We start from the raw sequence: 14,485 nt of genomic DNA, 5'->3' as shown, positions 1-14,485 counted from the left end.
GGACATTCCCACGTGGTTCAAGTCCTGGACCTGGTGGCTTGCTTTCTCACTCCCACGAACTCCCTCTGTACCTCTCTCTGGTCAAATTAAAATAAATGAATGAATAAATTAGATAAAAATGTTTAAAAAGGGTCTCTGCTTACCCCTTTTGGAGAGAGGAAAACAACGCAGTGGTCCTTAGAGAGTCTGGATCCTGTCTTAAAGAGCCAGCTTCTTGGGTGAGCAGGTGGCATAGTGGTTAAGGCTCTGGACTCCCATATGGTCGCCTGTGGTGAGTCCCAGACCCGGCAGCTTGAAACCAACACTAGGTACATGTGCACGTGTGCCCAAAATCCCAAGAAGAGAATGGAGGAGAAGGAACAGATTGCGGTGCAATCATACCCCCTGTATGTGTGTGTGTGTGCGGCGGGGGTGGTTTCTCGTGTACTATCTCTGTCTCTCTTTGTCTCTCTGGCAAGTGCATGTACCCTATAGCAAAAAATCTCTTTAAAAATAAAAATGTCAGCTTCTCAAGAGCCTCCTAAGGACAAGCTGGGGAACAGAACAATAAGGAAAGTGCCAGAGATCCTAGAGTCACAGCCTCACCCTGGCCTCCTCCCTCACAGAGAGACCGGGGACTATTCCATCCAGAGGTAAAGGCCAGGGAGAAACAAGCAGGAACCAGGAGCAACCAGATGGTCCAAGTCTGTGGCATGATTTAAGACACCTGGCCCAGCTGCAGTGGTACCACAGTAGCACCATGCTCTGCAATGCTGGAGGCCATATGGAGATCAGGGTTCAGTTCCCCGGTCGATCTGTGTACACCGAGAGTGTGACACATACTCCTGATCCTGGTGACTGGGAAGGCTGGGGGTTGAACTGCAGACTGAGATCCTGTCAAGGGTCCCTGTCTCTTTCTCTCTGTCATGAAAATAAAGTTTAAAATTTTTTAAAAATTATTATTTAATTTATTCATTCATTTATTTTTTTACTTTGTGTGTGTGTGTGTGTGTGTGTGTGTGTGTTTTGGAGAGGTTTTCGCCATAGGGCATGTGCGCTCGCCAGACAGACAGAGAGAGACATAGAGACAGAAAGCAAGAAATCACCCCCCAGGGGGGATGGTCACGCCGCAATCCCTTCTCCTCCATTTTCTTCTCGGGATCTTGGGCATGCACGCACACGCGCCTGGCGTGAGTTTTAAGTCACCGGGTCCGGGATGCGAACTGCGGCCGACTACGTGGGAGTCCAGTGACATAGCCATTATGCTAACTGCTGGTTCCTCATTCATTTATTTTAATTTGACCAGAGAGAGAGAGAGAGGGAAAGGGAGAAAGGAAGCCACCAAGTCCAGGACTCAAACCGTAGTTGGCCATGTGGGAGTGTCGAGCACCTTAACCATCACGCCACCTGCTGTTCCCTAAAATTGTTTTGTTGTAGGGTACATTCACTTGCCAAGAAGAAAAATAAAGTGAGAAAGTACCCCCACAAGGGATGGCCATGCGACAATCCCTTTTCCATTCTCCTCTCAGGATTTTAGCCAGGATTTGGCCACCCACTCACAGACACCCAGTGTATGTTCCAAGCCACTGTATCCAGAACTCGAACCATGCAGTTGGCCATGTGGGATCGAGCTGCTTTAGCCACCAGGCCACCTGATTACCCCATGTGTAGCAGCAGGGTGTAGCACTGTGGTGGTACCTGAGGGCAACCCCAGCCCATAGGACTATGACTGGAGCCATTTCTGTCCGGGCTGTTGGTTCTGGAGAAATGCAGGTCATCTCTGGAGAATCCAGTGCACAAAGCAGATGACAGTGTTTGGCCAGCAGCCACACAGACTGGGCTCCTTTTAGCAGGAGGCCTGGCTGTGAAGGGAGTTGGTGTCCTCGGTGCCCCAAGAGCGACCAGACTCTCCGACACCACAGACAGATCTGCTCTACCTTCTATTGTAAGACAGGGGACCAGCAGATGGAGTAATGGTTATGTCGCTGGACTCCCACGTGGTCAACTCATGCCAGGTGTGTGTGTGTGTGCCCAAAATCCTGAGAGGAGAATGAAGAAGGGACTGCGGCATGATCACCCCCTCTGGGGGCTGATTTCTCACTGTCTGTCTCTCCAGTAAGTGCACAAGCTCTACAGGGAAAAATCTCTCTAAATAAATACATAAATATGAAAAGACAGAACTCGGGGCCAGCAGGTGGTGTGGTGGCATGGACTCCACATGGTCAACCGCAGTTCAAGTCCAAGACCTAGTGGCTAGCTTTCTCACTTTTCCTCTCTCTTCCTGTCTCTCTTTCTCTTTCATCTCTCTCTGGTGAGCACATGTGCCTTATAGGAAATTTAATAATAATAATAATATAAAATAAATCATTCTTATTTTTCAGATGTTTTTGCCTTAGGGCACATGTGCTCTCTGGAGAGAGAGACAGACAGACAGACATAGTGAGAAGGAAAGTAAGAAATCACTCCCCGGGGCAATGGCCATGCTGCAACTGCTTCTCCTCCACTCTCCTCCCGGGACCTTGGGCATGCATGCACAAGCACCTGGTGTGATTTTCAATCTACCAAGTCTAGGACACAAACTGCGGTCAGCCACGTGGGTGTCTAGCGATGTAATTGCTATGCAATCTGCTGGTCCTAATAAATAATTCTTTTTTTTTTTTTGAGAGTTTTTTGCTATAGGGTGCATGCGCTTGCCAGAAAGACAGAAAGAGACAGAGAGACAGAAAGCAAGAAATCACCCTCCCGTGGGGATGGCCACACTGCAATCCCTTCTCCTCCATTCTCCTCTTGGGATCTTGGGCATGCATGCACACGCACCTGGCATGACTTTAAGTCGCCAGGTCCGGGACTTGAACCACGGTCGACTACATGGGAGTTAAGTGACATAGCTATTACACTAACTGCTGGTCCCACTAATAAATAATTCTTTTAAAAAAGTTCATAAGAGGGACCAGCAGATGGTCTAATGGTTATGTCATTGTACTCCCACTTGGCCAACCACAGTTTGAGTCCCGGACCTGGTGACTTAAAACTTACACCGGACATGTGTGTGTACATGCCCAGGATCCCAAGAGGAAATTGAAGAGAAGGGATTGTGGCATGGCCAACTCTCCTGGGAGGTGATTTCTCATTTTCTCTCTCTCCCCGGCTAGCACACGTGCCCTATAGCAAAAATCTCTCTGATAAAACAAACAAAAAAATTTCCTAAGATAGCACCAATAAAGTGACTTAAAAAAAAAAAAAGAGAGAGAGAGAAAGAGACAGAACTTGAGGTTTCCTGGCGAGCCATTCACTATAGGAATAAACCAGAAGTGAGGCAGAGGACTTCTTCCTAAGGCCAGCCCTGTCCTCTTGATACTCAGTCCCCTCCGCTGTGCCCCTGTCTCCCTGCCTCCCTCCTCATGCTATGTTACCCAGGACTCTGGGCAAAAGGACAGCGGCACAGAGCTGGGGGTCGGGGCAGAAATGCCTATAGGCTTTGCTATAAGTGCACTCTGGCCCAAGGCTTTTTTTTTTTTTTTTCTTTCCCCAAAACATCATTGTGTGTACCAGCTTGTTGGTTCGCCCTTCTCCAGTGGAGAAGCCAGGTCTCTCCCAGGCTCCTGAAGCCAGGCGAGGCCTCACTCCTTTTCTGTCAGCCTCTAATATCCTTCTCATAGCCGCCAGGGTTGCTGACTGACCAACCGACCGTCACAGCATCGCAAAGCAGGTATAACCATGAATCAGGCCAAGGATCAGAGGTGCTCCCCCACCAACACCCTACAAACTCACACGCGATAAAGACCACATGAAAAGGCAGCCAGGGGAGCTTTAAGGGGAAGTGTGACTGAATCATGAGATTTCCTGTGCACACTCGGGCCCAGCAGCTTCACAGCCTGAGAGTCTGGTACAGGTGAGAGAAACTGGAAAAGGGTCCCAAAAGCTGAAGTGATCTTTAGCTGCAGCGAACAGACGATGCTCTGACTCAGCCTAGGCAGGAGGCAGGTCTAAGCCCTGTCCCCGACAAGGGGATCTGATAAACAGATGCTGTTCTAAGGAGAGCGACAAGGACAAAGGAGACAGGAACACCGTGCCATGAGGAATCACCTGCTCAGAGAGGAGAATCATTAGGGAGGATGATTCACTTTCTTTTTAAATTTTATTTATTTATTTTTTGGGGGGGAGAGGTTTTTGCTATAGGGCACATGCACTTGCCAGAAAGACTGAGAGAGACGGGGAGTCAGAAAGTGAGAAAGAACCCCCCAGGAGGGGGGGCCACGCCGCCATCCCCTTCCATTCTCCTCTCCGGATCTTGGGCATGCACGCACACACGCCTGGCATGGGTTTGAGCCACCGTGTCCGGGACTCGAACTGTGGTTGACTACATGGGAGTCCAGCAACGCAGCCACTATGTCAACTGCTGGTCCCAAAGAAGATTTTTTTTTTGAGAGGTTTTTGCTATAGGGCGCATGTGCTCGCCAGAGAGACAGAGAGATAGAAAACGAGAAATCATCCCCGAGAGGGGATGGCCACGCCGCAATTCCTTCTCCTCCATTCTCCTCTCGGGATCTTGGGCATGCACGCATGCACACACGCCCGGTGTGAGTTTAAGCCACTGGGTCTGGGACTCGAACCGTGGTCGACTACATGGGAATCCAGCGACATAGCCATACGCCAACTGCTGGTCCCAAGAAGAATTTTTAAATAACTAGAGGTGTGGGCCGAGTTCATATCTTGGTGGTTAAAAGAAGCCGGATCCCACATGGCCTGACCCAGTTCAAATTCCGGTCTGGTTGCTTGAAAACATGCCAGATGCGTATGTGTGGATCCTGACAGGAGGGAAGAACGGAGGAGGAGGGAGAAATGGAGGAGAAAGGGTACAGGATAACCATTCCCTATTTCCTTCTCCCTCTTTCTTCCTCTGTTCAGGGCACATGCCCGCTGGTAGCTTTTTAATTATTTTTTTTTAGAGAGGTTTTTGCTATAGGGCACATGTGCTCACCGGAAAGACAGAGCGAGCAAGAGACAGAAAGCAAGAAATAATCCCCCAGGGAGGATGGCCACACCACAATCCTTTCTCCTCCATTCTCCTCTCAGGATCTGGGGCACACATGCACACGCACCCAGCTTGAGTTTAAGCCACCAGGTCCAGGACTCGAACCGTAGTCGACTACATGGGAGTCCGGCGACATAGCCATCTGCTGGTCCCAGAAACCAATATAACCTCTTACACACCCCAAATTGGGGCTCAGAGTATGGCGTCTGAACTCCTTTGGGCCCACCAGCCTAATAAACTTGAGTTCTCTCCGAATAGCGTTTGGTTTCTCAGCAGTCTGTTTCTGCAACATTTCTGGCTTCCTGACCAGGAAGCCAACCGTGCTGGCCCCTTGAGCCACCGGCCAGGTGAACGGGATTTGCTGGGACAAAAGAGCACCAGAGCAGAACGACGTGGCGCCACCCTGTCTTTCCGTGGATCCACCTTCATTGGGAACCCTGACATTCCTCAGCAACCAACTCCGATGGCCAGACTCAAAAGAAGAGACAGACCAACTCGCTGAAAGATACCTCAAGATCTGGTCATCTGGTGTTTAGTAAGTCCCTGGGGACGCTGGACTCAGTCAAGCCTGCCCAGTATGGCGGAAGAGCAGGTCTGATCACCCTCCTTAGTCAAAAGACCACCAGACAGGAATCTCCCAAAAGAAGGAGGCACTATGTTTAACTTCTAGAATAAAAGGTGTACGAGTGTGAGTGTGTCTGTCTGTGTGGCTGCACGGCTTCCAGCTACGGAGTCTGTTTAAGTCCTAACCTGGTTCCATGGCGACCTCATATGGCCAGGGCGATGCCCTGTACTGGGAGACTTAGTCTCCCCCTGCATGCTGGCTCTGGGTCAGGGGTTCATACTGAACCTGCCAAAGCTAAGAGGCACCTAAAGTTCCCACAAGGGACACAGCCAGGCAGACGCCTGATTGGATACCTCTACAGAGGACTTACCCATCCCTGTCTGTCTTGTGACACTGCTGCAGAGAGGGATACACAGGATGAATTTTCTCATATCACCAAGAAAGCTTTCTGTCCCTGGACTCTTGGCATTATTTTCTTCCAATCCGTTTCTGATCTGTTTGTCCCAGGAAGGTCAAGACCAGATGCCTCATCTGTTGCCTAGTCTGTCAACCCTCATCTGTCAAACCATCTTTTTATCAAAAAAGGGAACTCTGGGACCAGCAGTTAGCGTAATGGCTATGTCGCTGGATTCCCATGTAGTCGACCACAGTTCAAGTCCCGGGCCCGGTGGCTGAAACTCACGACAGGCGCGTGTGCGTGCATTCCCCAGATCCCAAGAGGAGAATGGAGGAGAAGGGATTGCGGCGTGGCCATCCCCCAGGGGGGTGATTTCTCGCTTTCTGTCTCTCTGTCTCTCTTTGTCTTTCTGATGATCGCACGTGCCCTACAGCAAAAACCTCTCCAAAAAAAAAAAAGTGGGGGGATTCACCCTGTCTCAGTCTTTCCTTTTTGGCTAATGGAGAATGTGGAGCCTCTCCTCCTATGCCATCTCTTCTGTCACATACCAGCCTTTCCCCGGGCCCTACTCATGGATCTTGTGCAGTGGAGAGAGTTTTGTGTCTGAGGCCCTTTAAGTCTTCTCCGCAGTCTGAATCTCTTTCAAGTGTCATCAGTCCTCCCCTTGTCCCTCTCTGCCAGACCTCATTCATGCCCATCTGCTAGACTTCCAGCTCTGAACAACTCAGAGGGACTATTACTCTTGTCAAAAAACAAAGATTAGGTGTCCCCAGACTCGGTGTGGCCTGGCAAACTTACAGGCTTTAGCTCTAAAGGCCCACCTCCACCCACTGGTTGAGAGGGCCTTTTAAGAATATCACACTTGGGAACCAGCAGTTAGCGTAATGGCTATGTCACTGGACTCCCACATAGTCGACTGCGGTTCGCGTCCCGGACCTGGTGGCTTAAAACTCACGCTGGGCGCATGTGCGTGCATGCCCAAGATCCCGAGAGGAGAATGGAGGAGAAGGGATTGCGGCGTGACCATCCCCCCTAGGGGGTGATTTCTCGCTTTCTGTCTCTGTCTCTGTCTGTCTGGCGAGCGCATGCACCCTATAGTGAAAACCTCTCCAAAAAAAAAGAATATCACACTTAAGAGGAGTGGAAATATCAGCGATATTTGGGCTAGAAGAACTCTAACAGGTGATGGTATAGATAACGAAAAAATCAAAACCCACCGTCCTTGACTGTATAATTAAAAAGTTCAGGAAAAATAAGTGAGGGAGAGTTCCTCTAAAAAAAAAAAAATGGTGTCTAAGTAACCTCAGAAAAATGGGCTCTTATAATTCTATAATACATTTTTTAGAGACATAATACATGTTTTTTTAAAAAATTCACAAAATGTATTCTTACAAGTAAAAATTTCTACTAATCTAATCATTTAACGAAGTAAAAATTTCCATTTTGTATAAAGAAACTGGTTAATTTTCTAAACCGCTAAGCCAAACATTAAGCAAAATAAAAATTAACCAAGAGCAGAAAAATGTTTGACAAAATTACATGCTAAATAACCAATATAACACACCTCAATTAAAGAAATAAAGACAGTATAAAAAATATCAATACAATGTTAAATATAGACTCATAAACCATATGGCTACCTGGCCCTTCCTGAGTCCTCCTTTTAATTCTTAACATTAAGTTGACATGTTTTAATTATTCTGTTGTTGGTCTTTAAATTTTATAGGAATAAAAAATAAAAAGTGGGAAATAATAATTAAAATTAATAAATAAAAAATTACTAAAAAAATTGAGTGGAGTTTTTAATACAATTGTTCAGATCTACATTAAAAAATTTTTAAGCCAGTTTTTGTTATTACTGTTTGCTTACACATGTTCATAAGCTACTGACATATGCTAGAAGTTAAAATTCTAATCAATTTAAATATATGTAATTCTATTAATACATAGAAATTTATAAGCTTAATAGGCCCCTGGAAAATATCAAATTCCTCAAGGTGAGGGATAGGCATTCAGGTAGCCCAATAATAAATAAATACCAGAACGGGCTTAGAGGGACCCCAGTATCGGAGACAAAAGGTTAAAAATCTGTCCAGAAACCTAGTAGAGTAAGAGTTTCAAGACGTGGTGTGGGGGACCAGCCGATGGCGTAATGGTTACGTCGCTGGATTCCCATGTTGTCAATCATGGTGTAAATTCCAGACACGGTGGCTTAAATCTCAGGCCAGGCACATGTGCGTGTATGCCCAAATCCTGAGACCAAAATCCTGAGAGGACACAGCAGGAGAAGGCATTATGGCGTGGCCATCTCCCCACTGCCACCATCTCCTCCCTCTCTTTCTGTCTCTCTGGGTTTCTCTGTCACTTCAGTGAGCACATGTGCCCTATAGTAAAAACCTCTCTAAAGAAAAAAAAAAAAAAGACAAGACACAGGTTGGGGCAAATTAAGGCTGGAACTCCTGACAAATTTCTCCCTTCCTGCCTTCTTATACTCCATAAGCTTCCCCTTTAGCCTCTCCCCTTGCCTATATTCTCAGAGACTGGGATCAGAAAGGTATAGCCATAAAAATAAAAGTTTAAATTAAAATGACATTCTTCAGAGACAGGCAGGCAGGCAGGAGAGAGGTGAAAATTTTAAATAAAAAAAATACGTTCTCCAGCTAGAGGTTTTATATAATCGATAAGACAGATGCTTTATTTTTTATTTTTTTTTTAGAGGTTTTTGCCATAGGGCACACACTGCAATCCCTTCTCCTCCATTCTCCTCTCGGGATCTTGGGCACATACGCACATGCACCTAGTGTGAGTTTAAGTCACCGGGTCCGGGACTCAAACCGTGGTCTACCACATAGGATTCCAGCAACAAAGCCATTACAACAACTGCTGGTACCAAGACAGATCTTTTATAAAACCTATGTACAGGGCTCTGCCCTTTAGGTAATAGCCTTTCCTTACAAAATCTATAAGGGCCAGGGACCAGCAGTTTGGCATAATGGCTATGTCGCTGGACTCCCATGTAGTTGACCACAGTTTGAGTCCTGAACCCGGTGGCTTAAACTCATGTCGAGCGCATGTGTATGCGTGCCCAAGATCCCGAGATGAGGATTGTGGTGTAGCCATCTCCCTCACTTTCTGTCTTTTTGGCGAGTGCACACGCCCTATAGTAAAAACCTCTCAAAAAAAAAAAAAAAAAAAAAAAAAATGCATTCTCCATCAAAACAAAAAAGGCTCAAAGTGGCCAAGACATTGTTCAAAAAAATCTCTGAGTATAAGTTGCCACTCACTCTAAAATCAATAGACCTGCCTTTGTCTCTAAACTTGCTCAGACAGTGACAAAGACCTTAGAAAGCAAAAACTCAGGAACCAGCAGTTAGCGTAATGGCTATGTCGCTGGATTCCCACGTAGTCGATCGCGGTTCAAGTCCCGGACCCGGTGGCTTAGAACTCACACCGGGCGCGTATGCGTGCATGCCCAAGATCCCGAGAGGAGAATGGAGGAGAAGGGATTATGGCGTGATCATCCCCCTTGGGGGGTTATTTCTCGCTTTCTGTCTCTATGTCTCTCTCTGTCTGGTGAGCGCACATGCCCTATAGCGAAAACCTCTCAAAAAAATAAAAATAAATAAATAAATAAATAAAATAAAAAAATAAAAAACTCTGAGACCAGCAGGTGGTGTGGTGGTTAAGGCGCTGGACACTCCCAAAAAGCCAACCATAGTTTGAGTCCTGGACCTGGTGGCTTGCTTTCTCACTTTCCATCTCTCTCTTTGTGTGTCTCTCTCTGATCAAATTAAAATAAATGAATGAATAAATAAAATTAAATTAAATAATTCCTTAAAAAGAAATAAAATAATAAATAAAAACTCCACACTGACTTCCAGCCACAAAATTCACAAAAAGTTAAACACATAAACCAGAACATCAAAACTTCTTTAACAAAGTTATGTCAAAAAACAAAAATGAGGGACCAGCAGTTCACGTAATGGCTATGTCGCTGGACTCCCACGTAGTTGACCGCGGTTCGCGTCCTGGACCCAGTGGCTTAAAACTCACACCGGGCATGTGTGCGTGCATGCCCAAGCTCCCGCGAGGAGAATGGAGGAGAAGGGATTGTGGTGTGGCCACCCCCGCTGGGGGGGGAGTTCTCGCTTTCTGTCTCTCTGTCTCTCTCTGTCTTGCGAGCGCACGTGCCCTATAGCAAAAAGAAACTCTCAAAAAAAAAAAAAAAAAAGACTTGGTTAGATCTGCTACCTTCAACTCTCTTCCGGGTATGCTACAACCCTAAAATTCAGCTACCCTTCTTTTAAAATTCTTTTAGACACCCTCCTCCAGTCATTTCTAAGTGGGGGTGGGGGGCATTAGGCAAATAAGTAAGCTAAACTTGTCCCAACACTTACAAACCCTGAAGTGCGCGCTTCAACACTTAACACGTTTCATAACCATTCCAGGTGCCCCATAAATGCTCAAAGTAAAAAAACCTTAAAAACGTAAAAAAATCTCTTGTGTTGGGCCAGCAGGTGGCATGGTGTTTAAGGGCGCTGGACTCCCACGTGGCCAACCGCAGTTTGAGTCCCGGACCTGGCGACTTGCTTTCTCACTTCCTCTCTCTCTGTCCCTCTCTAGTCAAATTTAAATAAATAAATAAATAAATAAAGTTAAGTAAAATAATTCTTTTTAAAAAAATCTCTTGTGTTGAATAATTTTGTCATTAAATAAAACTACCTAATAGAGAGCTAGCCCAGTTTTGCTTTTCTTCCAAAAAAAAAAAAGAAAAGAAAAGAAAAAGAAGAATAAAAAAACACCTTTAAATAAACAACCTAGGGGATCAGCAGTTGGTATAATGGCTATGTCGCTGGACTCCCATGTAGTCGACCGCAGTTCGAGTCCTGGACCCGGTGGCTTAAACTCACGCTGAGTGCATGTGCGTGTGTGCCCAAGATCCCAAGAGGAGAATGGAGGAGAAGGGACTGTGGCCATCCCCCTTGGGGGAGTGATTTCTCGCTTTCTTTCTCTCTATCTCTCTCAGTCTTTCTGGCGAGTACACACGCTCTATAGCAAAAATAAATACATAAATAAATAAAAACAACTTTGTTTTCCATAAATAACTAAAAATAATAATTAAACAAAAATTAAACAAATATAAATAAAATAAATGCTTATAATTAAACTTTCCTGTTAAATTAAGTAATATTAAAAAAATGTTTATTTCTAAATAGTAAAACATTAATTATTAATTAAAATTTTAAGTATATTCCTTAGAAAAATTAATATAGTATAAAAAAGCTCAATATAATTAAATATGTAAACAATTATATTAAAAAGAATGTTATAAATAAAACTAAATAAATATAACAACTAGGGAAAAAAAGCCCCTCCAGCTAGTCTAAATAGGGCTTCATATAGTTATACTGGTTACTCCTACCACTCCTACCACTGTTACAGGTTACTCTAAAAATCAGGACCAGCAATTGGTGTAATGGCTATGTCACTGGACTCCTATGTAGTCAAGTGTGGTTCGAGTCCCAGACCCAGTGGCTTAAACTCATGCTGGGCATGTATGCGTGGGTGCCCAAGATCCCAAGAGGAGAATGGAGGAGAAGGGATTGCAGCGTGGCCATCCCCCATGGGGGGGGTGATTTCTGGCTTTCTATCTCTCTGTCTCTCTGTCTCTCCATTTCTGGCGAGCACACATGCCCTATAGCAAAAACCTCTCCAAAAAATTTTTTTAAAAAAGTTATTCTAAAAATCCATCACACCAGCGCCAATGAGACTGCCTGCATAGACCCACCAGGGCCTTAGACCATAAAAATAAGCCAAAAAAGCCCCTCCAGATAATACTTCAAAGACAAAAACAACAGCTCTACTTTAGTCACTCCAGATGCTGACTGGTCTACATACAATAAAAGTTTAAAAAATCTACAGCCCTGGAGAAAAGCAGGGGGCCTGAGCTCCCGGCAGAGGTGGAGGAGGCACTAAAGCGACTTTAGAGCCAGAAAGGAGTGCAGGGACTCATTGTGGTGAACACAGAAGGCATTCCCACCAAGAGCACCTTGGATAACCTCGCCACCACACAGTACGCCAACCTCACGCACAATTTCATTCTGAAGGCATGGAGCACTGAGCGTGAAATCAACCCACAGAACGACCTGACCTTCCTTCGAATTCGCTGTAAGAAAAATGAAATTATGGTTGCACCAGATAAAGACTATTTCCTGATTGTCATTCAGAATCCAACCGAATAAGCTACCATTGGCTCCCTGTATCATTTCTTAATTTAATGCCCCCCTAAGAATCATGTCACCTGACTGGCACTTGGAGCCCAGTCACGCCAACCCGGTAACCGAGGGTAGGCTGCCACCCCAGTCGCTCCCAGAGTCCCTGGGGGGGCCTCTTTCCTCACTGCCAGGTTTTGGAGCAAGAGTTTCAAGAGTGAGAAGCCCACGCCCAGCTTCCTTCTGACCTTCATTTCACTTTGTCGCCCTTGAAAAAGGCTGTTTTTCTTTAAAAATATCTGAACCACTTAAAAAAAGGAAAAAAAAAATCTACAGCCCTGCTTTAGTCACTCCAGAGACTGACCAGTCTATACAGGACAGACAGTTGAAGATACATCTCCCCAAAAAGACACACATAAACTGTCCTAAATACTTTCAGACTGTTTATAATAATCCCCTAGTCCTAACTCTCTTTAATTTTTGCTATAAGCCTGGCTACAACAGCTCCCACTAATAAAAGATAATATAAAAATCTCCTGCTAGTGTTTTCCTATCTGTCAGATGTAACAAGTTTCACCACAATTCAGTGCCTCTAAGTCAAAAAAGCCCCTCAATCATAATCCCTGTTACTATAATCATCCTACTTCCTGCTGAGAGCTGTCCTCACGTTTCTGGGGTCAACTTGCCAACCTGTTAAATGTATAGACAGTCAATGTGAGTTAAAAACACTAAAAAACCTCCCAAACCTCCCATCCCTTGTCTTTAAGTAAACTGACCAATTAATGTTCACAGCCAAAAAGTCTGTCCAGACAACATGTTATTTTTTTTTAAAGGAATTATTTTATTTAACTTTATTTATTTATTTAACATTGACCAGAGACGGACAGAGAGAGAGACAGAGAAAGTAAGCCACCAGGTTTGGGACTTGAATCATGGTCAGCCATGTAGGAGTCCAGCACCCTCAACCACCACGCCACCTGCTCGCCCCAGACAACATGTTATAACGAAGCGAAAACTCACAAATACTCCCATCACAACAAAATATACTGGATAGCCCAATCAAAAAAAAAAAAAGCTCTACCTATTCCTAAAGAAAGAATACTGTTTTTATGCCAACAAGTCTGACATCATTAAATACATGGCCCAACAACTTCCTGACCAAATGACAAAAAAAAAAGCCAGGCTGCTACAGAGTCATAAAAAAGTTAGAGCAGCCTTTGACAGTGACTCCCTGATGACGGCCCCCTCTTAACAGTACTCCTAATCTTAACCCTCAGGCCTCGCATATTAAACCTCATGACCCGATTCATCTCCTCCAAAATAAAAACTATTAAATATCAAACGCTACTTACAACCAAAACAGTGTACCAACCAATTAACTCTCCTTAACAGATTTTTTTCTTTTTTTAGCTGTGAAATATATGTTTTTTCAGATACTTCTATAGTTGTACAACTGACTCATCACAAATTACTGGATTAGGAACCAGCAGTTAGCGTAATGGCTATGTCACTGGACTCCCACGTAGTCGACCGCGGTTCGTGTCCCGGACCCGGTGGCTTAAAACTCACGCTGGGCGCGTGTGTGTGCATGCCCAAGATCCCGAGAGGAGAATGGAGGAGAAGGGATTGTGGCGCGACCATCCCCCCTGGGCGGTGATTTCTTGCTTTCTGTCTCTATGTCACTCTCTGTCTGTCTGGCGAGCGCACGCGTCCTATAGCAAAAACCTCTCCAAAAAAAAAAGAAAAACAAATTACTGGATTAATGTTACTTTACTCCTTCAGGACCCAGGTTTATCAATGATTTCACATTTGGAGTCTTCAAACTTGAAGCTAGGGAACGTGTTCCTGTCTGCTTTCCCATACATCTGCTTTGGCTTAAAAAGCTCCCTCTCCAGATCTTGCTGATATTCTGGGCCCGTATCAAGTGCTCCAGTTGTCTGTCATTTAGATTTGTATTGTCTAATCTTGTCCACTAATAGTTTCCGTACAGGATCAAGTTCCTTATTAAATGCCACTGCTGTGACACCAATGTTCCTCTGCAAATCGACTGAGACCTCTGCTCGAGTGACAGAGGAGAACCTGAAGAGTCTCTGAAGAATCACGGTCACTGTTACTTGCACTCAGTTCCCAGCTGCCAGAGCCACCGCTGTCACCACCGTTCTACTTCCCCTTAACAGATATTTTTAAAAATCAAAAGAAAAAAAAAAGATAAAAAATGGCCAGCCAAGCCACCTACAATATATATATTAAAAAAAAAAAAAAAAAAAAAAAAAAAAAAAAAAAAAAAAAAAAAATTG

General features: G+C 44.9%; 2 pseudogenes; one reads left to right on the top strand and one right to left on the bottom strand.

Annotated features, from left to right (window-relative positions):
• The first annotated feature begins 498 nt into the window (after positions 1–498).
• LOC102475147 (dynein light chain roadblock-type 1 pseudogene) lies at positions 499–12,218 on the top strand (annotated as a pseudogene).
• A 1,748-nt stretch (positions 12,219–13,966) lies between these two features.
• LOC102474731 (ATP synthase-coupling factor 6, mitochondrial-like) overlaps positions 13,967–14,485 on the bottom strand; it is a 1,481-nt pseudogene continuing 962 nt past the window's right edge.

This window comes from Tupaia chinensis, unplaced genomic scaffold (assembly GCF_000334495.1).
Source record: "Tupaia chinensis unplaced genomic scaffold, TupChi_1.0 Scaffold000529_1, whole genome shotgun sequence".
NCBI lineage: Eukaryota > Metazoa > Chordata > Mammalia > Scandentia > Tupaiidae > Tupaia > Tupaia belangeri.
The sequence above is the reverse complement of the archived record's forward strand: the minus strand, read 5'-3'. Positions and strand labels throughout refer to the sequence as shown.